The sequence below is a fragment of the Aegilops tauschii genome, chromosome 1 (genome assembly GCF_002575655.3).
Source record: "Aegilops tauschii subsp. strangulata cultivar AL8/78 chromosome 1, Aet v6.0, whole genome shotgun sequence".
NCBI lineage: Eukaryota > Viridiplantae > Streptophyta > Magnoliopsida > Poales > Poaceae > Aegilops > Aegilops tauschii.
Genome location: NC_053035.3, coordinates 297,089,222 through 297,115,133, shown reverse-complemented (window position 1 = coordinate 297,115,133; position 25,912 = coordinate 297,089,222).

Below are 25,912 nucleotides of genomic sequence, written 5' to 3'. Positions count from 1 at the left end.
GGCGCCTCCGCACTCTGCATGTTGACCATCCACCACTTTCGGCTTCACATTGAAGATCTTTAGCCATAATCCGAAGTGGGGTGGGATGCAGAGGAAGGCCTCGCACACGACAATGAATGCCGAGATGTTGAGGATAGAATTTGGGGCTAGATCGTGGAAATCTAGCCTGTAGTAGAACATGAGTCCGCGGACGAAGGGGTGGAGAGGAAATCCTAACCCGCGGATGAAGTGGGGGATGAATACCACCCTCTCGTTGGGCTCCAGGGTGGGGACGATCTACCCCTTGGCCGGAAGCTGGTGGGCGATTTCCTGGGCCAAGTACCCCGCGTCCCGGAGCTCCGTGATGTTCTCCTCCGTGACGGAGGAGGCCATCCACTTGCCTTGCGCTCCAGATCCAGACATGGTCGGAGTGCTTTTTGGGGAGGAAAGGATGGAAGCTTGGGCGCTGCAGCTCGAGAGCGGATGGGCAGAGAGGCAGAAGGCGTGGGTGAAAGAATGGATCCTTATCCTCTTAAAGGCAGCGAATATCAAGCGTCTCCCCACTCACCTTAAAACTCGCCTATTCCCCAAGGGTCGTGCAGACGGCGCGGTTGGATTACCCACACCCGTATTGATGAGAATCCCGCGATAAGGGGACACGATCTCTGCTTCGACAAGACGTGCCAATGAAAACCGCGTCTCAAAACGTGGAGCGGGAAGCTAAAAAACGGTTCAAAATAATAACCGGGCAGGGGTGTAACGTCTCGCTACAAAAGTTGTCAGTAGACGGGACTTGTGAAATATTATACTCTTTGCGGCTGTGTGTGTGCCTGTTTTGCAGAGCCGGACACGTTTCCTGTGTTCGAGGGCTACTTTGAAGTATTCGGAGGAGGAACCCGCCTTGCAATGCCGAAGACAATCTGCGCGCCGGACATATCATCATTGAAGCCTGGTTCAGGGGCTACTGAGGGAGTCCTGGATTAAGGGGTCCTCAGGCGTCCGGGGTATGTGACGTGGGCCGGACAAATGGGCCATGAAGATACAAGACAGGAGACTTCTTCACGTGTCCGGATGGGACACTCCTTGCCGTGGAAGGCAAGCTTGGCGTTCGGATATGAAGATTCCTTCCTCTGTAAACTGACTATGTACAACCCTAGGTCCCTTCGATGTCTATATAAACTGGAGGGTTTAGTCTGTAGAGGGCAACACAATCATAATCATACAGGCTAGATGATAACCCACAAGTATAGGGGATCAATTGTAGCCTATTTTGATAAGTAAGAGTGTCCAACCCAACGAGGAGCTAAAGGTAGAACAAATATTCCCTCAAGTTCTCTCGACCACCGATACAACTCTACGCACGCTTAACATTCGCTTTACATAGAACAAGTATGAAACTAGAAGTACTTTGTAGGTATTGTTTGATAGGTTTGCAAGATAATAAAGAGCACGTAAATAAAAACCAGGGGCTGTTTAGATAAAGACACAATAAAGTAAATATAGTGAGTGTGGAAAAGTGGTGGTAGGAGTTGCGAAATTGTCCCTAAGCAATTGACTACTTTACTAGACCGATAGCAAGTTTTATGTGGGAGAGGCCACTACTAGCATGTCATCCCTGACTTGGAATTCTACGCACTTATGATTGGAACTATTAGCAAGCGTCCGCAACTACTAACGTTCATTAAGGTAAAACCCAACCATAGCATTAAGATATATTGGTCCCCCTTCAATCCCGTATGCATCAATTTCTATGCTAGGTAGAAGCTTCTGTCACTCTTGCCCTCCAATACATAGTCCTATCAACATACAACTAACCCTATGGTGTGATCCACGCGCGCGCTCATATGATGGGCACCAAAGGACAGCAACATAACCACAAGCAAATTAAATCAATCATAGCAATTCATCAACCACCGATAGGACAACGAAAATCTACTCAGACATCATAGGATGGCAACACATCATTGGATAATAATATGAAGCATAAAGCACCATGTTCAAGTAGAGGGTACAGCGGGTTGCGGGAGAGTGGACCGCTGTAGATAGAGGGGGAAGGTGATGGAGATGTTGGTGAAGATCGCGGTGATGATGATGATGGCCACGGTAGCGTTCCGGCGCCACCGGAAGAGAGGGGGAGAGGGCCCCCCTTCTTCTGCTTCTTCCTTGACATCCTCCCTAGATGGGAGAAGGGTTTCCCCTCTGGTCCTTGGCCTCCATGGCATGGGAGGGGAGAGAGCCCCTCCGAGATTGGATCTGTCTCTCTGTTTCTGCGCTATGGTATTCTGCCCTTTCGCAGTTTCTTATATATCCGGAGATCCGTAACTCCGATTGGATTGAAACCTTTGCCAAGATTTTTTTTCCGAAAATTAGCTTTCTTGCGGCCAAAGAAGAGCAGCAACCGCCTTACGAGGGGCCCACGAGGGTCAGGGGCATGTCCAGGGGGCAGGCGCGCCCCTGCCTCGTGGCCACCTCGGGCACCGTCTCGCGTTGATTCTTCTTTCCATATTTTCCAAATATTCCAAAAATATTCTCCGTCCGTTTTTATGCTGTTTGGATTCCGTTTGATATGGGGTTTCTGCGAAACATAAAACATGCAACAAACAAGAACTGGCACTGGGCACTGGATCAATATGTTAGTCCCAAAAATAGTATAAAAAGTTGCCAAAAGTATATGGATGTTGTATAATATTGGCATGGAACAATAAAAAATTATAGATACGACGGAGACGTATCAACATCCCCAAGCTTAATTCCTGCTCATCCTCGAGTAGGTAAATGATAAAAAGATAATTTTTGATGTGGAATGCTACCTAGCATAATCTTGATCATGTAATCTAATCATGGCATGAATATTAAGACACGAGTGATTCAAAGCAATAGTCTATCATTTGACATTAAGACAATAATACTTCAAGCATACTAACCAAGCAATTCTGTCTTATCAAAATAACATAGCGAAAGAAAGCTCATCCCTACAAAATCATATAGTCTGGCTATGCTCCATCTTCACCACACAAAGCATTCAAATCATGCACAACCCCAATGACAAGCCGAGCAATTGGTTCATACTTTTTAACACGCTTCAGCCTTTTCAACCCTCACGCAATACATGAGCGCAAGCCATGGATATATCACTATAGGTGGAATAGAATATGATGATGGGGGTTATGTGGAGAAGACAAAAAAGGAGAAAGTCTCACATCGATGCGGCTAATCAACGGGCTATGGATATGCCCATCAATTGATGTCAATGTGAGGAGTAGGGATTGCCATGCAACGGATGTACTAGAGCTATAAGTGTATGAAAGCTCAAACTGAAACTAAGTGGGTGTGCATCCAACTTGCTTGCTCATGAAGACCTAGGGCATTTGAGGAAGCCCATCGTTGGAATATACAAGCCAAGTTCTATAATGAAAATTCCCACTAGTATGTGAAACTCTCTATATGAAGAACATGGTGCTACTCTGAAGCACAAGTGTGGTAAAAGGATAGTAACATTGCCCCTTCTCTCTTTTTCTCTCATTTTTTGGGCCTTCTCTTTTTTTTGGCCTTTCCCTATTTTTATATATAATTTTTTTTGTCCGGAGTCTCATCCCGACTTGTGGGGGAATCATAGTCTCCATCATCCTTTCCTCACTGGGGCAATGCTCTAATAATGATGATCATCACACTTTTATTTACTTACAACTCGATACTAGAACAAAGATATGAATCTATATGAATGCCTCCGGCGGTGTACCGGGATGTGCAATGATCTAGCGTAGCAACGACATAAAAAAAAGGGACAAGCCATGAAAACATCATGCTAGCTATCTTACGATCACGCAAAGCAATATGACAATAAATGCTCAAGTCATGTATATGATGATGATGGAAGTTGCATGGTAATATATCTCGGAATGGCTACGGAAATGCCATGATAGGTAGGTATATATGGTGGCTGTTTTGAGGAAGATATAAGGAGGTTTATGTGTGATAGAGCATATCGTATCACGGGGTTTGGATGCACCAGCGAAGTTTGCACCAACTCTCTGATGTCTACTACACAACCTTCTTCCTGTAGACGTTGTTGGGCCTCCAAGTGCAGAGGTTTGTAGGACAGTAGCAAATTTCCCTCAAGTGGATGACCTAAGGTTTATCAATCCGTGGGAGGCGTAGGATGAAGATGGTCTCTCTCAAACAACCCTGCAACCAAATAACAAAGAGTCTCTTGTGTCCCCAACACACCCAATACAATGATAAATTGTATAGGTGCACTAGTTCGGCGAAGAGATGGTGATACAAGTGCAATATGGATGGTAGATATAGGTTTTTGTAATGTGAAAATATAAAAACAGCAAGGTAACTAATGATAAAAGTGAGCGTAAACGGTATTGCAATGTGTTGAAACAAGGCCTAGGGTTCATACTTTCACTAGTGCAAGTTCTCTCAACAATAATAACATGACTGGATCATATAACTATCCGTCAACATGCAACAAAGAGTCACTCCAAAGTCACTAATAGCGGAGAACAAACGAAGAGATTATTATAGGGTACGAAACCACCTCAAAGTTATCCTTTCTGATCGATCTATTCAAGAGTCCGTAGTAAAATAACATGAAGCTATTCTTTCTGTTCGATCTATCATAGAGTTCATACTAGAATAACACCTTAAGACACAAATCAATCAAAACCCTAATGTCACCTAGATACTCCAATGTCACCTCAAGTATCCATGGGTATGATTATACGATATGCATCACACAATCTCAGATTCATCTATTCAACCAACACAAAGTACTTCAAAGAGTGCCCCAAAGTTTCTACCGGAGAGTCAAGACGAAAATGTGTGCCAACCCCTATGCATAAGTTCACGAGGCACGGAACCCGCAAGTTGATCACCAAAACATACATCAAGTGAATCACGTGATATCCCATTGTCACCACAGGTAAGCACATGCAAGACATACATCAAGTGTTCTCAAATCCTTAAAGACTCAATCCGATAAGATAACTTCAAAGGGAAAACTCAATCCATCACAAGAGAGTAGAGGGGGAGAAACATCGTAAGATCCAACTATAATAGCAAAGCTCGCGATACATCAAGATCGTGCCACCTCAAGAACACGAGAGAGAGAGAGAGATCAAACACATAGCTACTGGTACATACCCTCAGCCTCGAGGGTGAACTACTCCCTCCTCGTCATGGAGAGCGTCGGGATGATGAAGATGGCCACCGGTGAGGGTTCCCCCCTCCGGCAGGGTGCCGGAACAGGGTCCCGATTGATTTTTGGTGGCTGCAGAGGCTTGCAGCGGCGGAACTCCCGATCTATTCTATTCTCCGAAGTTTTTAGGGTATATGGATATATATAGGCGAAAGAAGTCGGTCAGGGGAGCCACGAGGGGCCCACGAGGGTGGGGGCGCGCCCAGGGGGCCAAGCACGCCTTCCTGCCTCGTGGCCACCTCGTTGCTTCCCTGACGTGCACTCCAAGTCTCCTGGATTGCTTTCGTTCCAAAAATAACTCTCCCGAAGGTTTCATTCCGTTTGGACTCCGTTTGATATTCCTTTTCTTCGAAACATTGAAACAAGGGAAAAAACAGAAACGGGCACTGGCACTGGGCTCTGGGTTAATAGTTTAGTCCCAAAATTAATATAAAAGTGTTTAATAAAGCCCATAAAACATCCAAAACGGATAATATAATAGCATGGAACAATCAAAAATTATAGATACGTTGGAGACGTATCAGCATCCCCAAGCTTAATTCCTGCTCGTCCTCGAGTAGGTAAATGATAGAAACAGAATTTTTGATGTGGAATGCTACCTAACATATTTATCCATGTAATTCTTTTTATTGTGGCAAGAATATTCAGATCCATAAGATTCAAAACAAAAGTTTAATATTGACATGAAAACAATAATACTTCAAGCATACTAACAAAGCAATCATGTCTTCTCAAAATAACATGGCCAAAGAAAGCTATCCCTACAAAATCATATAGTCTGGCTATGCTCTATCTTCATCACACAAAATATTTAAATCGTGCACGACCCCGATGACAAGCCAAGCAATTTTTTCATACTTTTGATGTTCTCAAACTTTTTCAATCTTCACGCAATACATGAGCGTGAGCCATGGACATAGCACTATAGGTGGAATAGAATGGTGGTTGTGGAGAAGACAAAAAGGAGAAGATAATATCACATCAACTAGGCGTATCAACGGGCTATGGAGATGCCCATCAATAGATATCAATGTGAGTGAGTAGGGATTGCCATGCAACGGATGCACTAGAGCTATAAGTGTATGAAAGCTCAAAAAGAAACTAAGTGGGTGTGCATCCAACTTGCTTGCTCACGAAGACCTAGGGCATTTTGAGGAAGCCCATCATTGGAATATACAAGCCAAGTTCTATAATGTAAAATTCCCACTAGTATATGAAAGTGACAACATAGGAGACTCTCTATCATGAAGATCATGGTGCTACTTTGAAGCACAAGTGTGGTAAAAGGATAGTAGCATTGTCCCTTCTCTCTTTTTCTCTCATTTTTTTATTTTTTATTTGGGACTTTTCTCTTTTTTTTATGGCCTCTTTTTTTAGTCCGGAGCCTCATCCCGACTTGTGGGGGAATCATAGTCTCCATCATCCTTTCCTCACTGGGACAATGCTCTAATAATGATGATCATCACACTTTTATTTACTTACAACTCAAGAATTACAACTTGATACTTAGAACAAATATGACTCTATATGAATGCCTCCGGCGGTGTACCAGGATATGCAATGAATCAAGAGTGACATGTATGGAAGAATTATGAACAGTGGCTTTGCCACAAATACGATGTCAACTACATGATCATGCAAAGCAATATGACAATGATGAAGCGTGTCATAATAAACAGAACGGTGGTAAGTTGCATGGCAGTATATCTCGGAATGGCTATGGAAATTCCATGATAGGTAGGTATGGTGGCTGTTTTGAGGAAGATATATGGTGGGTGTATGATACCGGCGAAAGGTGCGCGGTATTAGAGAGGCTAGAAATGGTGGAAGGGTGAGAGTGCGTATAATCCATGGACTCAACATTAGTCGTAAAGAACTCACATACTTATTGCAAATATCTATTAGTTATCGAACCGAAGTACTGCGCACATGCTCCTAGGGGGATAGATTGGTAGGAAAAGACCATCGCCCGTCCCCGACCGCAACTCATAAGGAAGACAATCAATAAATAAATCATGCTCCAACTTCATCACATAACGGTTCACCATACGTGCATGCTACGGGAATCACAAACTTTAAAACAAGTATCTCTCAAATTCACAACTACTCAACTAGCATTACTCTAATATCACCATCTTCATATCTCAAAACAATCACAATGAATCAAACTTCTCATAGTATTCAATGCACTTTATATGAAAGGTTTTCTTATGTCCCTCTTGGATACCTATCATATTAGGACTAAATTCATAACCAAAGCAAATTACCATGCTGTTTAAGACTCTCAAAATAATATAAGTGAAGCATGAGAGTTCATCTATTTCTTCAAAATAAAACCACTGTCGTGCTCTAAAAGATATAAGTGAAGCACTAGAGCAAATGACAAACTACTCCGAAAGATATAAGTGAAGATCAATGAGTAGTCGAATAATTATGCAACTATGTGAAGACTCTCTAACATTTAAGAATTTCAGATCTTGGTATTTTATTCAAACAGCAAGAAAAATAAAATAAAATAAAATGACGCTCCAAGCAAAACACATATCATGTGGTGAATAAAAATATAGCTCCAAGTAAAGTTACCGATGAACGAAGACGAAAGAGGGGATGCCATCCGAGGCATCCCCAAGCTTAGGCTTTTGGTTGTACTTGAATATTATCTTGGGGTGCCTTGGGCATCCCCAAGCTTAGTCTCTTTCCACTCCTTATTCCATAGTCCATCGAATCTTTACCCAAAACTTGAAAACTTCACAACACAAAACTTAACAGAAGATCTCGTGAGCTCCGTTAGCGAAAGAAAAACAAAACACCACTTCAAGGTACTATAATAAACTAATTCTTTATTTGTATTGGTGTGAAATCTACTGTATTCCAACTTCTCTATGGTTTATAAACTATTTTACTAGCCATATATTCATCAAAATAAGCAAACAACACACGAAAAACAGAATCTGTCAAAAACAGAACAGTCTGTAGTAATCTGTAACTAACGCAAACTTCTGGAACTCAAAACAATTCTACCAAAATAGGACAACCTATATAATTTGTTTATTGATCTGCTGCAATTGTAATCAGTATTTTATCACGTTCTGGTGATTTTAAACAATTGTTTTCGTGAACAGAAAGTTTCTTGAATTTTCAGCAAGATCAAATAACTATCATCCAAGAAGATCCTATAGGTCTTACTTGGCACAAACACTAATTAAAACATAAAACCACATCTATCCTACTTTCGATAAGGGTATGAACCCACAAGTATAGGGGATCAATTGTAGCCTCTTTTGATAAGTAAGAGTGTCGAACCCAACGAGGAGCTAAAGGTAGAAAAAATATTCCCTCAAGTTCTATCAACCACCGATACAACTCTACGCACGCTTAACGTTCCTTTACCTAGAACAAGTATGAAACTAGAAGTACTTTGTAGGTATTGTTGGATAGGTTTGCAAGATAATAAAGAGCACGTAAATAAAAACTAGGGGCTGTTTAGATAAAGACACAATAAAGTAAATATAGCGAGTGTGGAAAAGTGGTGGTAGGAGTTGCGAAATTGTCCCTAAGCAATTGACTACTTTACTAGACCGATAGCAAGTTTTATGTGGGAGAGGCCACTGCTAGCATGTCATCCCTGACTTGGAATTCTATGCACTTATGATTGGAACTATTAGCAAGCGTCCGCAACTACTAACGTTCATTAAGGTAAAACCCAACCATAGCATTAAGATATATTGGTCCCCCTTCAATCCCGTATGCATCAATTTCTATGCTAGGTAGAAGCTTGTGTCACTCTTGCCCTCCAATACATAGTCCTATCAACATACAACTAACCCTATGGTGTGATCCACGCGCGCGCTCATATGATGGGCACCAAAGGACAGCAACATAACCACAAGCAAATTAAATCAATCATAGCAATTCATCAACCACCGATAGGACAACGAAAATCTACTCAGACATCATAGGATGGCAACACATCATTGGATAATAATATGAAGCATAAGGCACCATGTTCAAGTAGAGGGTACAGCGGGTTGCGGGAGAGTGGACCACCGTAGATAGAGGGGGGAAGGTGATGGAGATGTTGGTGAAGATGGCGGAGGTGTTGGTGAAGATCGCGGTGATGATGATGGCCACGGCAGCGTTCCGGCGCCATCGGAAGAGAGGGGGAGAGGGGCCCCCTTCTTCTTCTTCTTCCTTGACCTCCTCCCTAGATGGGAGAAGGGTTTCCCCTCTGGTCCTTGGCCTCCATGGCATGGGAGGGGCGAGAGCCCCTCTGAGATTGGATCTGTCTCTCTCTGTTTCTACGCTCTGGTATTCCGCCCTTTCGCCGTTTCTTATATATCCGGAGATCCGTAACTCCGATTGGATTGAAACCTTCGCCAAGATTTTTTTTCGAAAATTAGCTTTCTTGCGGCCAAAGAAGAGCAGCAACCGCCTTACGAGGGGCCCAGAGGGTCAGGGGCGCGCCCAGGGGGGCAGGCGCGCCCCCTGCCTCGTGGCCACCTCGGGCACCGTCTCGCGTTGATTCTTCTTCCCATATTTTCCAAATATTCCAAAAATATTCTCCGTCCATTTTTATTCCGTTTGATATGGGGTTTCTGCGAAACATAAAATATGCAACAAACAGGAACTGGCACTGGGCACTGGATCAATATGTTAGTCCCAGAAATAGTATAAAAAGTTGCCAAAAGTATATGGAAGTTGTATAATATTGGCATGGAACAATAAAAAATTATAGATACGACGGAGACGTATCACTAGACTTCTAGGGTTTAGCCATTACGATCTCGAGGTAGATCAACTCTTGTAACCCCCATACTTATCCAAGATAATCAAGCAGGAAGTAGGTATTACCTCCATCAAGAGGGCCCGAACCTGGGTAAAACATCGTGTCCCTGCCTCCTGTTACCTTCGATCCTCGGACGCACAGTTCGGGACCCCCTACCCGAGATCTGCCGGTTTTGACACCGACAGTTACCGCGCACTCATGCCGGTGAGTGTCGCGTTCATGTCATCCCAGAGCGGACGGGCCCTCTCACTGGAGCCGCCATTGAAGCGGCGCGCCGGCCGAGAGCTCCGCCCGCGCCACGCCCCGTTCTGTGCCGGGGTGACATGACTGGAGAAGGCGGGACGACTATCTACCGCATTCAAACCGACAACCCGTCCGTTCATTTGACGATATTAAATGGGTGCTGTAGAAGCCCACTCTGGCACTTGTATTGACACAACCCCTCGCTTGGCCTAGCCAACACTCATTATTCAAACAAGGCCTCGCCCGTCACCATCTACGCCCACCACGCCCGATTCTAATCCTCCTCCGTGCACCACCTCCACCCTGACTGCAAACTCTATAGCGATGTGGAAGAGACTCTCGATGGAGCAGACACATGATGTGGCGGGCCTTGCGGCCGGCAGTGTCGTCATGCGTGGTGGATGCAAACACGCTTGTCGACGAGCCCGTTGGAGGTGAGCGATGCTACTTGATGACCCACAAGTATAGGGGATCGATCGTAGTCCTTTCGATAAGTAAGAGTGCCGAACCCAACGAGGAGCAGAAGAAAAATGACAAGTGGTTTTCAGCAAGGTAATTTATGCACGCACTGAAATTATCGGTAACAGGTAGTTTGATAGCAAGATAATTTGTAGCAACTAACAAGTAACAATAAGTGCAACAAGGTAGCCCAATCCTTTTTGTGGCAAAGTACAGGCCAGAACAATCTCAGATAGTAAGTAAAACATTCTTGAGGGCACACGAGAATTTCATCTAGTCATTTTCATCATGTTGGTTTGATTCGTGATACGTCTCCGTCGTATCTATAATTTTTGATTGTTTCATGCCAATATTTTTACAACTTTCACATACTTTTGGAAACTTTTTATATGATTTATTGGACTAACAAATTGATCCAATGCCAGTGCCAGTTCCTGTTTGTTGCATGTTTTTTGTTTCGCAGAATATCCATATCAAGCAAAGTCCAAATGCAATAAAAATTTACGAAGAATTATTTTGAAATAGATGTGAATTTTGGGAAGTGGAATCAATGCAAACGGAGGCCCACAGCCTCCACGAGACACTTGGGCACGCCAGGCCCCCCAGACGCATGGTGATGGGTGGTGGCCACTGATACGTCTCCAAGATATCTATAATTTTTTTATTGTTCAATGCTATTATATTATCCATCTTGGATGTTTTATATGCATTTATATGCTATTTTATATTATTTTTGGGACTAATCTATTAACATAGAGCCCAGTGCCAGCTTCTGTTTTTTCCTTGTTTTTGAGTTTCGCAGAAAAGGAATATCAAACGGAGTCCAAATGAGCTGAAAATTTATGGTGATTTTTTATGGACCAGAAGAAGCCCCCGAAGCAAAAGAGTTGGGCCAGAAGAGCCACGAGGCATCCACAAGGGTGGAGGGCGCCCCCTAGGGCGCGCCCCCTGCCTTGTCGTCGCCTCGTGGACCCCCTGACTTGTTCCCGACGCCAAAAATTCCTATAAATATAAAAAACCCAGAAATAAACCTAGATCGGGAGTTCCGCCGCCGCAAGCCTCTGTAGCCACGAAAAACCAATAGGGAGCCCGTTCTGGCACCCTGTCGGAGGGGGAAACCATCACCGCTGGCCATCTTCATCATCCCGATGCTCTCCATGACGAGGAGGGAGTAGTTCACCCTCGGGGCTGGGGTATATGTACCAGTAGCTATGTGTTTGATCTCTCTCTCTCTCTTGTGTTCTTGAGGTGGCACGATCTTGATGTACCACGAGCTTTGCTATTATAGCTGGATCATATGGTGTTTCTCCCCCTCTACCTTCTTGTGGTGAATTGAGTTTTACCTTTGAGGTTTCACTATTATCGGATTGAATATTATTGTGGATTTGAGAGCACTTGATGTATGTCTTGTGTGGGATACCAGTGGTGACAATGGGGTATTCTATTGATTCACTTGATGTATGTTTTGGCACTCAACTCGCGGATTCCCGAGGTGACATTGGGGTAATCTATGCATAGGGGTTGATGCATGTTTTCGTCCTTGTTTCTCCGGTAAAAAACTTGGGGCACTCTTTGAGGTTCTTTGTGTTGGATTGAATATTATGAATCTGAAGTTGTTTGATGCATCTCGTATAATTGACCCACGGATACTTGTGGTGTCATTGGAGTATGTAGGTGACATTAGGGTTGATTGATGTGTGTCATATGGTGTTATTTTACTATGAACTCTAGGGCTGTTTGTGACACTTATAGGAATAGCCCAATGGATTGACCGGAAAGAATAACTTTGAGGTGGTTTCGTGCCCTACAAGCAATTTCATCTTATGTTCTCCGTGATAGGAACTTTGGAGTGACTTTTGTCACACGTTAAGGGATTGCCATATGATCTAATTATGTTATCATTGTTGAGAGAACTTGCACTAGTGAAAGTATGAACCCTAGGCCTTGTTTTCAAGCATTGCAATACCGTTTTCGCTCGCTTTTACCACTAGTTACCTTGATATTTTTATATTTTTAGATTACAAAAACCTATATCTACCATCCATATTACACTTGTATCACCATCTCTTCGCCGAACTAGTGCACCTATTGATACAAACATGGGTGATGCTAGTGATGTCAGGAAATTAATAAGGCGGCATACTTACGCTCCTAATTATTGTCAGTTGAGTAAAGATAATGGGGTGCACAAAGTTTTGGTCAGTATTTGTATGCAAGAAGTTGCATGTACGTTTGATCAAGGTGTGCAGGAATTTGGTTGTTTCTTCTGGTTGTCACATACAAAACATGGCCCGGCTATAGATGCACAAGAGATATTTTTTATTGAGACTAATCAAAGAATCCTAACCTGCTACTACTTCTCACAGTCAAGACCGCTGGAGCAACAAGCGTACGTCAACAGATTTAAATGGTGGCAGTTGCTTTCCTTGAGAGATATAGGTTGGGGGCCACCAAATAAATTGTGTTTAGCTATTTTAGGTATTTATTTTGTAATGATTACCTGCTAAAATAAAGCACATGATCAGTTTTACTTTCCTTGGATATTTTGATTGAGAGTTAGAGATAGAAAGAAAGTATGTTCGGTCAACTTCGTAGGCAAGTTTGAGTCCGCAGGTATACTAGTATATATGGTCATAGTACGGTCAATGTAAAAGGGGAGGTTATTTTTTTATGAAATAGACACGATGTGTTTTTTAGGGTAGACACCCGTATGATGTTTTTGAGGGATCTTTAGAAAACCTCTGTGTTGCGATTTATCTTCATGGAAATTGTTTTGCGCATGAGTACCTTCGTCGAGATTGGTTTTCTCGTGTTGGGCCGCAAGGTTCAAATGCTCTACTTCGTGTACATCGCGTGCGCGAGCGAGAGGTTGCTACTGCTGGTGGTGGAGTGTCGTGAAAGATCGGGCCGCAACAATAGATCGGATCTCGCATCGAGGTTCGGTTCATATCAGTTGGTATTAGAGCAAAGGTTATTCACGATACAATTATTTTCTTCGAGTTATTATTGAACTTGTTTATCATGAGGAAAGATTGTAGCTCACAAATGATGATGTCGGCGGAGAAGGATCCACTGCATGCCTTGCCGTGGTACCAATGCTTTACGCGTGTGCGTGTAGGGCCGGCGAGCTGTGCAACTTTGATGAATTGCTATTCTGGGATGAATTTAGTGAGTCGGACTATGGTTGATGCTTTGAACCTGTCGTTGATTGAACATCCAGAACCATATGAGCTTTGGTGGAAGGATAAGTTTCTCAAGATTATGCATCACGTCGAGGTGCGGTTTACTTTATGTGGATATGTTGATCTGGTTATGTGTGATGTGCTTCCTATGCACATGCATACATGTTCGATACTGTTAGGAAAACCATGGACAGATAAAAGACAGTTAACATATCATTCAGTTGGAGAATTTTCTTTTGTTCATGGAGGACAATACGCACCAGTTGACACGTACACTTTTGATCAGTATAAGGTGGACCGTCAGAAGCGGGATATTGCTCATGCTACATCAGAAGTAAAGAAGAAGAAAGTTGAAGCTCCTGAAAAAAATTCGGTCATTGCTCAGTCTGCTATTGTTGAAGAGATTGACTTGAAACCGAGGACGGTTTTGTTTAAACAAGGAGAGAATGATACAAACATGGGTGATGCTAGTGATGCCAGGAAATTAATAAGGCAGCATACTTACGCTCCTAAATATTGTCAGTTGAGTAAAGATAATGGAGTGGACAAAGTTTTGGTCAGTATTTGTATGCAAGAAGCTGCACATGCGTTTGATCAAGGTGTGCAGGAATTTGGTTGTTTCTTCTGGTTGTCACGTACAAAACATGGCCCGGCTATAGATGCACAAGAGATATTTTTATCGAGACTAATCAAAGAATCCTAACCTGCTACTATTTCTCACAGTCAAGACCGCCAGAGCAACAAGCGTACATCAATAGATTTAAATGGTGGCAGTTGCTTTCCTTGAGAGATATAGGTTGGGGGCCACCAAATAAATTGTGTTTAGTTATTTTAGGTATTTATTTTGTAATGATTACCTGCTAAAATAAAGCACGTGATCAGTTTTACTTTCCTTGGTTATTTTGACTGAGAGTTAGAGATAGAGAGAAAGTATGTTCAGTCAACTTCTTAGGCAAGTTTGAGTCCGCAGGTATACTAGTATATATAGTCATAGTACGGTCAATGTAAAAAAGGCGGTTATTTTTTTATGAAATGGACACGATGTGTTTTTCAGGGTAGACACCCGTATCAAGTTTTTGAGGGATCTTTAGAAAACCTCTGTGTTGCGCTTTCTCTTAGTGGAAATTATTTTGTGCATTAGTACCTTCGTAAAGATTGGTTTTGTCGTGCTGGGCGCAAGGTTCAAACGCTCTACTTCATGTACATCGCGTGCGCGGGCGAGAGGTTGCTACTGCTGGTGGTGGAGTGTCGTGAAAGATCGGGCCGCAACAACAGATCTGATCTCGCCATCGAGGTTCGGTTCATATCACCTATACAATTTACCATTGTATTGGGTGTGTTGGGGACACAAGAGACTCTTTGTTATTTGGTTGCAGGGTTGTTTGAGAGAGACCATCTTCATCTTACGCCTCCCACGAATTGATAAACCTTAGGTCATCCACTTGAGGGAAATATGCTACTGTCCTACAAAACACTGCGCTTGGAGGCCCAACACGAGTCTACAAGAAGAAGGTTGCGTAGTAGACATCAGCCACCTCATAAGGCGGTTGCTGCTCTACTCCGAGCGCAAGGAAGCTTATATCTGGAACAAAATCATGTTAAAATCTCAGCGCAATCGGAGTTAATTATGGATCTCCGGATATTTAGGAAACGTTGAAAGGCCAGATCCAAGGAATGCAAAAACAAAGAGAACAGAGGGAGAGATCCAATCTCGAAGGGGCTCCTGCCCCCCCCCCCCCCCGGCCGCCGCCATGGAGGCCATGTACGAGAGGGGGAACTCTCCTCCCATTTGGGAAGGCCAAGGAAGAAGAAGGAGGGGGGGGGCTCGCCTCGTGTCTCCCGGTGGCGCCGGAACGCCGCGGGGGCAATCTAATCCAAAAACTCCGTCATCATCACCAACATCTTCATCACCTTCCCCCATCTATCTACAGCGGTCCACTCTCCCGCAACCCGCTGTATGCTCTACTTGAACATGGTGCTTTATGCTTCATATTATTATCCAATGATACGTTGCCATCCTATGATGCTTGAGTAGATTTTTGTTGTCCTACCGGTAATTGGTGAGTTGCTATGATTGGTTTAATTTGCTTGTGGTTATGTTGCTTTCCTTTGGTTCCCATCATATGAGCGCGTGTGTGGATACCATAGGGTTAGTTGTATGTTGATAAGACTATGCATTGGATGGCAAGGGTGACAGGAGCTTCTTCCTGCCATAGAAATTGATGCATGCGGGATTGAAGGGGGCCAATATATATCTTAATGCTATGGTTGGGTTTTACCTTAATGAACGTTAGTAGTTGCGGATGCTTGCTAATAGTTCCAATCATAAGTGCACAGAATTCCAAGTAAGGGATGACATGCTAACAGTGGCCTCTCCCACATAAAAACGGGATATTGGTCTAGTAACGTAGTCAATGGCTTAGGGACAATTCCGCCAATCCTACCACTACTAATCCACACTCATTATACTAATTTAATTGTTTCTTTAATTAGAGTAGGACCGAATTTTTATTTTTATGTTCTTTATTATCTTGCAAACTTATCCCTTTACACCTACAAAGTACTTCTAGTTTTATTCTTGTTCTAGGTAAATCAAACGGTAAGTGTGCGTAGAGTTGTATCAGTGGTCAATATAACTTGAGGGAATATTTGTTCTACCTTTAGCTCCTTGTTGGGTTCGACACTCCTATTTATTGAAAAGGGCTACAAACGATCCCCTATACTTGTGGGCTATCAAGACCTTTTTCTCACGCCGTTGCCGGGGAGCAATAGCGTGGGGTGAATATTCTCGTGTGTGCTTGTTTGCTTTATCACCAAGTAGATTTTATTTTCTGTTTTAAGTTGTTCTCTATCTTAGTTATGGATATGGAACACGAAATACCAAAAAAATAGTTGTACTTGCTACTCATGGAGATGGGGAACCTCCTAAAACCCTCGATGCTCATTATGTAAAAAATATTAAACACTACTTCGATAATCCTGAGAAAACCCCGTTCAAATTGATAATGGGAGACACATTGGATCAACGTGAATACTTTAGGGATTATCGCTTGACTCAATTAAAAAGGAAAACTCTAATGGGATCAAATTGAAATGTTGCAATGGTATGGTTGGAATCTATGCTCGAGATATGATTATACTTGTTGCTCTAGGATGAAGGTTCGACACCTTCCCTTTTCATGTGAATTTAATGATAGTGAAACCTTGGCTTCTTATGCTAATGGTAGATATGATTACTATGATGTGGAACGAATAGAAGAATTTGTTGCTTTTAAGGGTGCTTATGAAATTGAATGTTTGTTTGAAAAGTATGAAGATTATGATGATGTTGTTTATAGACCTGGAAATTTTCCTATACTTAAATATTGCTATGAGAATTATAAATACAATTCCGATATTGATGAATTTATTGAGAAAGTCTTCGCTGTTCAAGAAGAGACTAATATCTTGCAGGAATCTATGGAAGAAGAAATTGCTGAAAATGTGAGCTCATTGGATGAAAAATATGATGAGGAGAGTGAAGAACAAAAGGAGGAAGAGCGGATTAGCTACCCGTGCCCACCTTCTAACGAGAGTAACTCTTCAACTCATACATTGTTTAATGTCCCTTCGTGCTTACCGAAGGATGATTGCTATGATAACTGCTATGATCCCGTTGATTCTTTTGAAATATCCCTTTTTGATGAACTTGATGCTTGCTATGCTTGTGGCCAAGATGCCAGTATGAATTATGCTTATGGAGATGAACTATTATAGTTCCTTATATTAAGAATGAAATTCTTACTATTGCACCCACGCATGATAGTCCTATTATCTTTTTGAATTCTCCAAACTACACTATATCGGAGAAGTTTGCACTCATTAAGGATTACATTGATGGATTGCCTTTTTACCGTTGCACATGATGATTTTGATGAATATAATATGCATGTGCTTTCTGCTCCTACTTGCAATTATTATGAGAGAGGAACTACATCTCCGCCTCTCTATGTTTCCAACACGATAAAATTGCAAGAAATTGCTTATGCTATGTATTGGCTTCTACTTGATGTGCATGAATTGTTCTTTTATGACATGCCGATGCATAGGAAGAGAGTTATACTTCATCATTGCATGATATATGTTTCTTTGTGCTCACTACTAATTACAAATCATTGTTAATTAAAATTGGCTTTGATATACCTTGGGATCCGGGTGGATCAATTACTTGAGCACTATATGCCTAGCTTAATGGCTTTAAAGAAAGCGCTGCCAGGGAGACAACCCGGAAGTATTACAGAGTCATTTTATTCTGTTATGTGCTTTTATAAAGTTTAAAAACAAAAAATATAGAGGGGAACCTAAAACTTTTTCAAAAAGAAAAGTGAAAGTGAGAGAGACGAGCATTGTTAAAGTGGGAGCTAGCCTTGAACTTTGTTCATGCCCACGAAAACTTTGTGAATCTTAATTACAGAAACTTTTCAACAAAAATAATTACCCCCTTGTACAAATCCATTGTATTATAAAAATAATGTGCCAAGATTTTCCTTTAGGATGATTAGATTGCTTGTTGGTATGTGTGGTGCAAAAACTGAAACTTTGGTTGTAGTGCGTGAATTTGCATTTTTTACTGGAACATCAAAAGTTTCTGAAATTTTTACACAGTAATGATACGCAAAATTTTTATTTTTTCCTAATTTTTTATAAAATTTAGAGTTACAGAAGTATGGTCAATGTTCAGATTGCTACAGATTGTCCTGTTTTTGACAGATTCTATTTTTTGATGCATTGTTTTGCTTGTTTTGATGGAACTATGGATCTTAGCGATGGTATAATCCATGGAGAAGTTAGGATAAAGTAGGGATAATAAAAACAATAAAATATGAATGGGTTTGCAACAGTACTTAGAGTAATAATTTGCATTATTATACTAACGGATCTCACCAGTTTTCTGTTAAGTTTTGTGTGGATGAAGTGTTCAAACCTCAAGGAGGTCTCGTGAGGAGAAGGAGGAGAGGCAAGAGTTCAAGCTTGGGGATTCCCAAGGCACCCAAAGTAAATATCCAAGGAGACTCAAGCATCTAAGCTTGGGGATGCCCCGGAAGGCATCCCGTCTTTCTTCAACAAGTATCGATATGTTTTCATTTTCGTTTCGTTCATGTGATATGTGTAAATCTTGGAGCGTCTTTTGTGTTTAGTTTTCACTTTTGTTTTATGCACCATGCTGGTATGAGATAGTCCATGGTTGATTTATAGAATGCTCATTGCACTTCACTTATATCATTTGAGTATGGCTTTATAGAATGCTTCATGTGCTTCACTTATATTATTTGAAGTTTAGATTACCTGTTTCTCTTCATATAGAACCGTTATGTGTAGAATGCTCTTTTGCATCACTTATACTTATTAGACCATGGTCCTTTATAGAAAGAATTAAACTCTCATGCTTCACTTATATCTATTTAGAGAGTTAACATGAGTTGGTCATTCACATGGTTAGTCATAAAATCCTGCATAAAACTTGTGGATCACTGAATATGATATGTGTCGTAGACTTAACACGGCATATGCCCTAGCAAAAGGACTTAGGTGTGGATCCATTGCAACTAGGTTAGCTTGAAGGGGTTAAACGGAACCAGAAGGACACAGAGAGTTTACCCAAGTTCGGCCCCTCTCAACGAGGTAAAAGCCTACTCATGCTTTAGGTTGTATTGCTTGGGTTTCGATTACCAGGGAGCGAATACGATTGACCTACTTCTTGATGAATTGTTTCTTGAGTTAACCCGCCGCCGGGTCACCCCTTTATATACACAGGTTGATGCCCGGCAGCTTATAGAGTCCCGGACGGCTCATACATAATGTGTCCGGTTCGGTGACTAACTAAGCTTGCCTTAAAATACAAGTTAAACATATGGCGGTTCATCCTCTTGGGCCTCAAGTCGCCTCTGGGTCTTGGGCCTTCAGTAGGCTTGCTTCATGACCCGCCACCTTCATCTTTAAGTCGCCAGTGGTATGACCCGGCCCCTCCTGGGTGGGTCATACCCAATAGTTATATCCCCAACATTAGGCCCCAGGTTGATTTGAACTTGTTCACATCAATCTTTAAGTCTTGACTTAACAAAATCTTCCATCGTCAACTTTTATGATCTTGCTATAACCCGCCATGATGTCAGCTCACAGAATTGTGTTAACCCGCCATGACGTCATCTCACATTAACTTCGCACGAAGCCTAGAACATCTCAGTATATCTTTATCTTTAATGGTCCTCCCGAAAATCGAGGCATCCGTGCAGCCACATTTTTTGGCCTCCTCGATTCCCGCACATGCCTTTTATCCATCTCCTTATAAATAGGGACGGGGGTCCTTCTTTTCATTTTTCCAACATGTCCCCTCGTCTTCATCTTCCTCCTTGCGATGCCCTAGCAAGCCCGAGCTCTGCCGCCATTGTCTCCATCCATCGTCCTCAACTCCGGCCGCTGCATCGACCTGATCGGACCAGAGTACTGCGGCGCACCTCTGCTGTTCAGCAGCTTCAGTAAGTACTCCTCCTTCTACATAACAGATCCGCATTCGGGTTTGCCCCAGTTCATTGGAGTTCCACTATGTTCTTCTCTGTTCTTCTGTAGATCGTGTGGTTGAATCTGAATATGATACCGAAGACGCACGGTAGCAGTTTTAGCATCCTTTTTCCAATCGCAGGAGGTACTTTTCCTGCATAAGATCCGTCCGAACTCATGAGTTCTTCCACTACCTTCACTTTAGGTCTAGAATTTATTTTATTTTCTGAACTGTTGCAGATCCAAAATCGTAGCGTCGATTTGTGGAATCTATTTGTCCATCACTTAGCAAATCCTCATTTATAGATCTGAAATATGGTAACTATTTGGGCGGCTTAACTGATAAACCGTAACCCGCCATGTACCATTAATCCCCTTTTAAGCCGCCAATATATGTATCCGCATAACTCAGTGTTATCTTCCAGCTTAATACGTTGGCTCTTTATAGCACTTACTTTTGAATCAATGGCCGGCTTAACAACATAATCTTAAACCGGTAATATTTTATTTTTAGACCTTCCTCAAAAATGACCAAGACCGCCACCTCCTGCAACTGGGTCGCTTCCCGGGTTACCCAGCAAGCTTTGGATGAACATGTCCAAGTAGGCATTTTAGCCGCAAAGAATGTCATTTATTGGAGAGCCCCAGGAGCAGAAACCATCCCTGAACCCAAGGAGGGCAAAGTTGTCGTCTTCACTGATCACATGCTCCGGGGATTCACTCCGCCCGGTTCAAATTTTTTCCATGATGTACTGCACTTCTTCCACCTCCACCCTCAAGACATCGGACCCAATTCTGTCACAAATATCTGTAATTTTCGAGTGTTTTGCGAAGTATACCTTCAGCAGGAACCCACTGTAGAACTATTTAGAGAGTTCTACTACTTAAACCGCCACACTGAATTTACGGACGGGCCTAGCCTAGAATTAGGTGGCATTTCAATTCAGAGGCGGAAAGACGCCACCTTTCAAGCCGCCAAACTATCCAGTCACCCCAAAGACTGGAACCAAACTTGGTTTTACTGTCAAGACACCTCTCCAGAAGGGGAAAAATCCTCTGCCGGGTTACCGTGATAGCCGGCTTAGCAATAGGCACCCCTCCCCGATCGGATCAACACAACAAAATGGGCCAAATATATGCTCGTATTTTCGAAGATTAGAGCCTTAATGGCCAATGGTTTGACTGGAATTGACCTGGTTTGATGCTGGGTCCCTTGGAGAATTTTGCCCTTAAGCCGCCGCCCCGGTTTGATGTGCGAGTACACCGGCGACTTAAAAGATCCGCAACGCCACTGCCAGATACAACTAACTAATGATGATATCAATGATATGACCAAGTCTCTACTAAACGAGAGCTTGGTAGATTGCAGCAAAACTGGACTGAATCCTTTCTGTGCTCTCAACAAGGCGCCAGCTGTAAGCTTTTAAACAATTTCCAGTTGAATCATATCTTCACTTAAATTGTCCTCTTATACCCATTTGATTTTTGCAGGCCGATTCTCCTTTTTGGAATAGGAAGCTGCAGGATAAACTGGTCAAGAAGACTCGGACAAAGAATAAGGCTCAGAAAAAGCCTGCCAAGAAGAAGACCAACACCTCCGAGCTATTTGACTTGGATGATGTTGAGAGGAGGTAGAACTTGACTCCCTTGGCTCATTTTTTATACATCTTATTGACAATGATCACTATCAGGATGACGCGGAAGGCAGCCACACAGATGGTGAAGAGTTAACTATCCTTTCCTCCAATTCAAAAACTCTGCCAAGACAGAAAGTTCGTCAAGCAAGCCGGAAAGCAAGGTTTTCTCACCCTTTAGCTTATTTGGATCCCAACTTTATTTTGAAGAGGCAGCAACATGAAGCTCGCCGCACGACCCAAAACATCGGTGGTGGGATTCTTTCCTCCGGCTTACCAAACACGCCGGCTCCTCGCAAACGCCGTCCAGAGGTTTCACAGATTTCTGACTTAGCTTATCCCAAGGCGGGTCTTTTTTGATAGCCTCTTAACCCTTCCGACTCGAATTATCAGGGAACATCTCATTCTTCTTCCGGTGACTCAATTGGGACCCAAATCCCAATTTTTCAAGACCATACCCGGGTGAGAATGTTAAGTCTATCTGCTTTCAATCATGTACTTAATTCTCATATTAACCTTGTCTTGTGCTTCATTTTCAGTGCTATGGCCAAGCCCAGCAAGAAGCTGAAGGTGAACAAAACGGCTGAAGACTCAAATCCCAATGAACCAGAGAAGCAAACAAAAGAAACTTCTCACCAAGCTGCTGAGGCGCAGTTGATGAGCCGCCACCGGAGGCGCACAACATCACCGTAGACCATGTGGATGTTGAACCGACCACTACCAAGCCGCCAAGTCCCATCAATCCTACTGAAGAGAAGGCTGAAGATGTTGTCATTACTGGGCTTGGTTACACGGCGCCAGGCAACCCCACTGTCTTGTCAAAGCACAACACTAAGGAAGAATTATCCATTGCTGACAAAGGCAAAATGGTCGCTGAATTTCTATAGCTACGCCCAATACAGTGCTCAAGAGATCCACTCTGGTTATCTGAATCGCCTTCATACAAGCCGAGACTTTGAGGCCAGCTTAGTCAATCTGATGAAGGAATGTTTTGAGGTCAACACTAATAGGCTCATTATATATATAATATATATATACCAGCCGCCAAGACTATGAATATGAGAGAATTGAATATATTGTAGACTTTAGATAGCCTTATGCATGTCAGGATAAAAAATGAGTAGTCCCCAAGGGCCGGCTTAAACTAAAAAGTTAAGCCGGGACTTCAAATTCTAATGCTCAATTCTGCATATGTAGCCCCCAAGGGCCGGCTTAATCAGCATGGATAAGCCGGGACAGATCACCATAATTGTTAATAAAATCCAAGTATGTAGCCCCCATGAGTCGGCTATAGTCATAGCAGTTTAGCCGGGTCATCATAGAATTGTCTTCAAAAAAGAGCAACGTGCATTAGCCCCCAAGTGCCAAGTGAAATACTTGTATTGTGCTTGGGACTTCAAATAAGATGATTGTAATGCTGCCTGTCATTTGCATACTGCAGGCAGAGCTAAACATGAAGGAATCCCAAGTCGTCGATCTGCAATAAAATACCAAGTCTCAACAATCTGAAACTTCCAAGGCCAAATCAGAACTGACAACCGCCTTGGAAGAGATGGAGAAGTTGAAAAAGGACTTCAAAGCTGACAGGATGAGCTGGGAGACAGAGAAAACAGCTCTGTTGAAAAGAGCCGAGGAAGCTGAGGCTGCCCTTAAGCCGGTGGCTGATGAGCTTTCCGGCTTAAAGCATCAAATTAATATCATGACAGTCGCCATCTTTGGTAAGTAACATTGTACTTCAATTTTTCCGCAGAAATTTATATCAATCATTACCCGTTTTGCCAATGCTTTTTCATTGATACAGGCCCGAGAAGCTCTAGCCTTGGTCAAGATATGCGTGTCAGACTCAAAGCCACATATACCCTTGTAGAACAGTTGTACACTGGCACTCAACGAGCCATCTCTGCCACCTTACACAAAAAGTCACTGCCTTCTCTCATCAAGGAAGTACTGGAGAGGCTATCTGTGCTGCCACAAAGGATCGAAGAATTGAAGCGGTCAGCCGCCAGGGCCGGTGCCATCACCGCGTTGAGCCGGGCAAAGGCGTGGCAAGCAAAACTTGACCCGGAAGAATTGGCCGCCGGCTGCCCAAGCTTAAAAGTGGACGGGTCTCCCTTCAGTGCTGAAGACTTCATGAAAATAGTAAGGGAGATGCGTCCTTTGGCAAGCAAACTTGCTAAAGAGACCGATCTGTCCATTTATCAAGCAGTGTATCTGACAACAAGAAAGTGAAGGCACTGGTTCATGATGCCATGGATCTCATCCCACCAACACGTAAGCACACCTTCTCTCCTGACATTGACCCGTCTGAACTAATCGATGATGAAGCTAAGTTTCAAGCCTTGACTGGCATCGATTGGTCATCGCCTAACTTCCAGACGACGGAGGGAGAAAAAGAACCGGCGCAGGATGACCCGGAAGCCTCAACCCGCCAAGACTAGGAGACTTGATCCATGGGTGGCTCTTTAATCTACATCACCGTACTGTGCTTTTAAGAACACTATCATTTAGGCTCGGGGAGCCATGTAATAGGCTAGATGAAACACCATGATCTGGCATGCCATCGTGCATGTTTATGCATATAACATTTTGAGCCGCCTGATCTGACTTTGAAGATCCGCTGTTTTATGCTCATAATTTTTGTCAATCATGCTGATCATGTTATCATAAGCCCTGCACACAAGTAAACAACATGTACCCTGGCGGTTTACCCCAGGGCGGGTCATAATACCCCATATAAAATCCACTGGTGACTGTATAGTCCATAACCAGGGCGGGTTTATCAAAACCTCATATATTCATAACAAGTAAATACCATACCTGTGATATTTGTTCATACTGCCGGCTTACCACGGCATATGTAGTAAGGGTAACAGCCAAAGACTTACAGCGCAGCGCCCTGTGCAATTTATTCATACTACCGGCTTACAACGCCATATGCAGCAAGGGTAACATCCCAAAGACTTAGAGCGCAAAACTCCAAGCGCATAATCAACACACACTGGCGACTTATCGTCCAAAGCCAGGTCGGGTTATCAAAATTCCGGATAGATTCAAATATGAATCATAAGTATCAAGGCGATATGGGCCCGAATCAATTTTAAACCATGTATTAATACGGTGCAAAAGATGAACCCAAAAAAGGTTCGAAGCAAATACAAATCAGAAAACACAAGGCTGTCATAGGCTGCCAAACCTCAATATCAAGTGCTATTCAAGGGCCGCACAACCACTGAGTTAAACCTTTATCCAAACCTGTAACACTACAAAAAAAAGACACATCCGTGACATTTTGGGCCGAACGATTTTTTTCCTGTCATACTTATGACACTTCTATGACGATAATTGGGACAAAACCCAGTATCATCATAGATGTGGTGGGGTCCTACTTCTATGATAAAAAATCATGACAGAAAATGGGCTTTTCGTCCTGGGCGGGCCGGACACACAGCTGCATGACATTCTTTGGGCCGTCCATGACGGAAAAAACCGTGGTAGAAGCGAGGGCGAGGAAAATATCGGGGAGTTCCCGGTTACGGTGGGTGGTCGGGGCCGAGCGATGCGCGTTTCTCTCGTACGTACGCGCGTGTGTGCAAGGCGTCGGGATCTAACTGAACCCGAGCCAGGCGTTGGTCTCTAACTGAACCCAAGCGATTGCACTGCAGGCGACGCGTTACTGAACCCGAGCGATTGATCGATCCCTTGTTGTTAACTGAACCCGAGTGATTCCTTCGCTACTGCTGCTAACTGAAGCCGATTGAACACCGCTGCCTCCTTCCCTTGATGAACAATGAGCGTTGTTGAGGGGGTTTGGATGAACAGTTCCCGGTGGGGGGTTGGATGAATAGGACCCCGTGGTAGTAGAGGCCGTTGCCGCTGGATGAAAAAT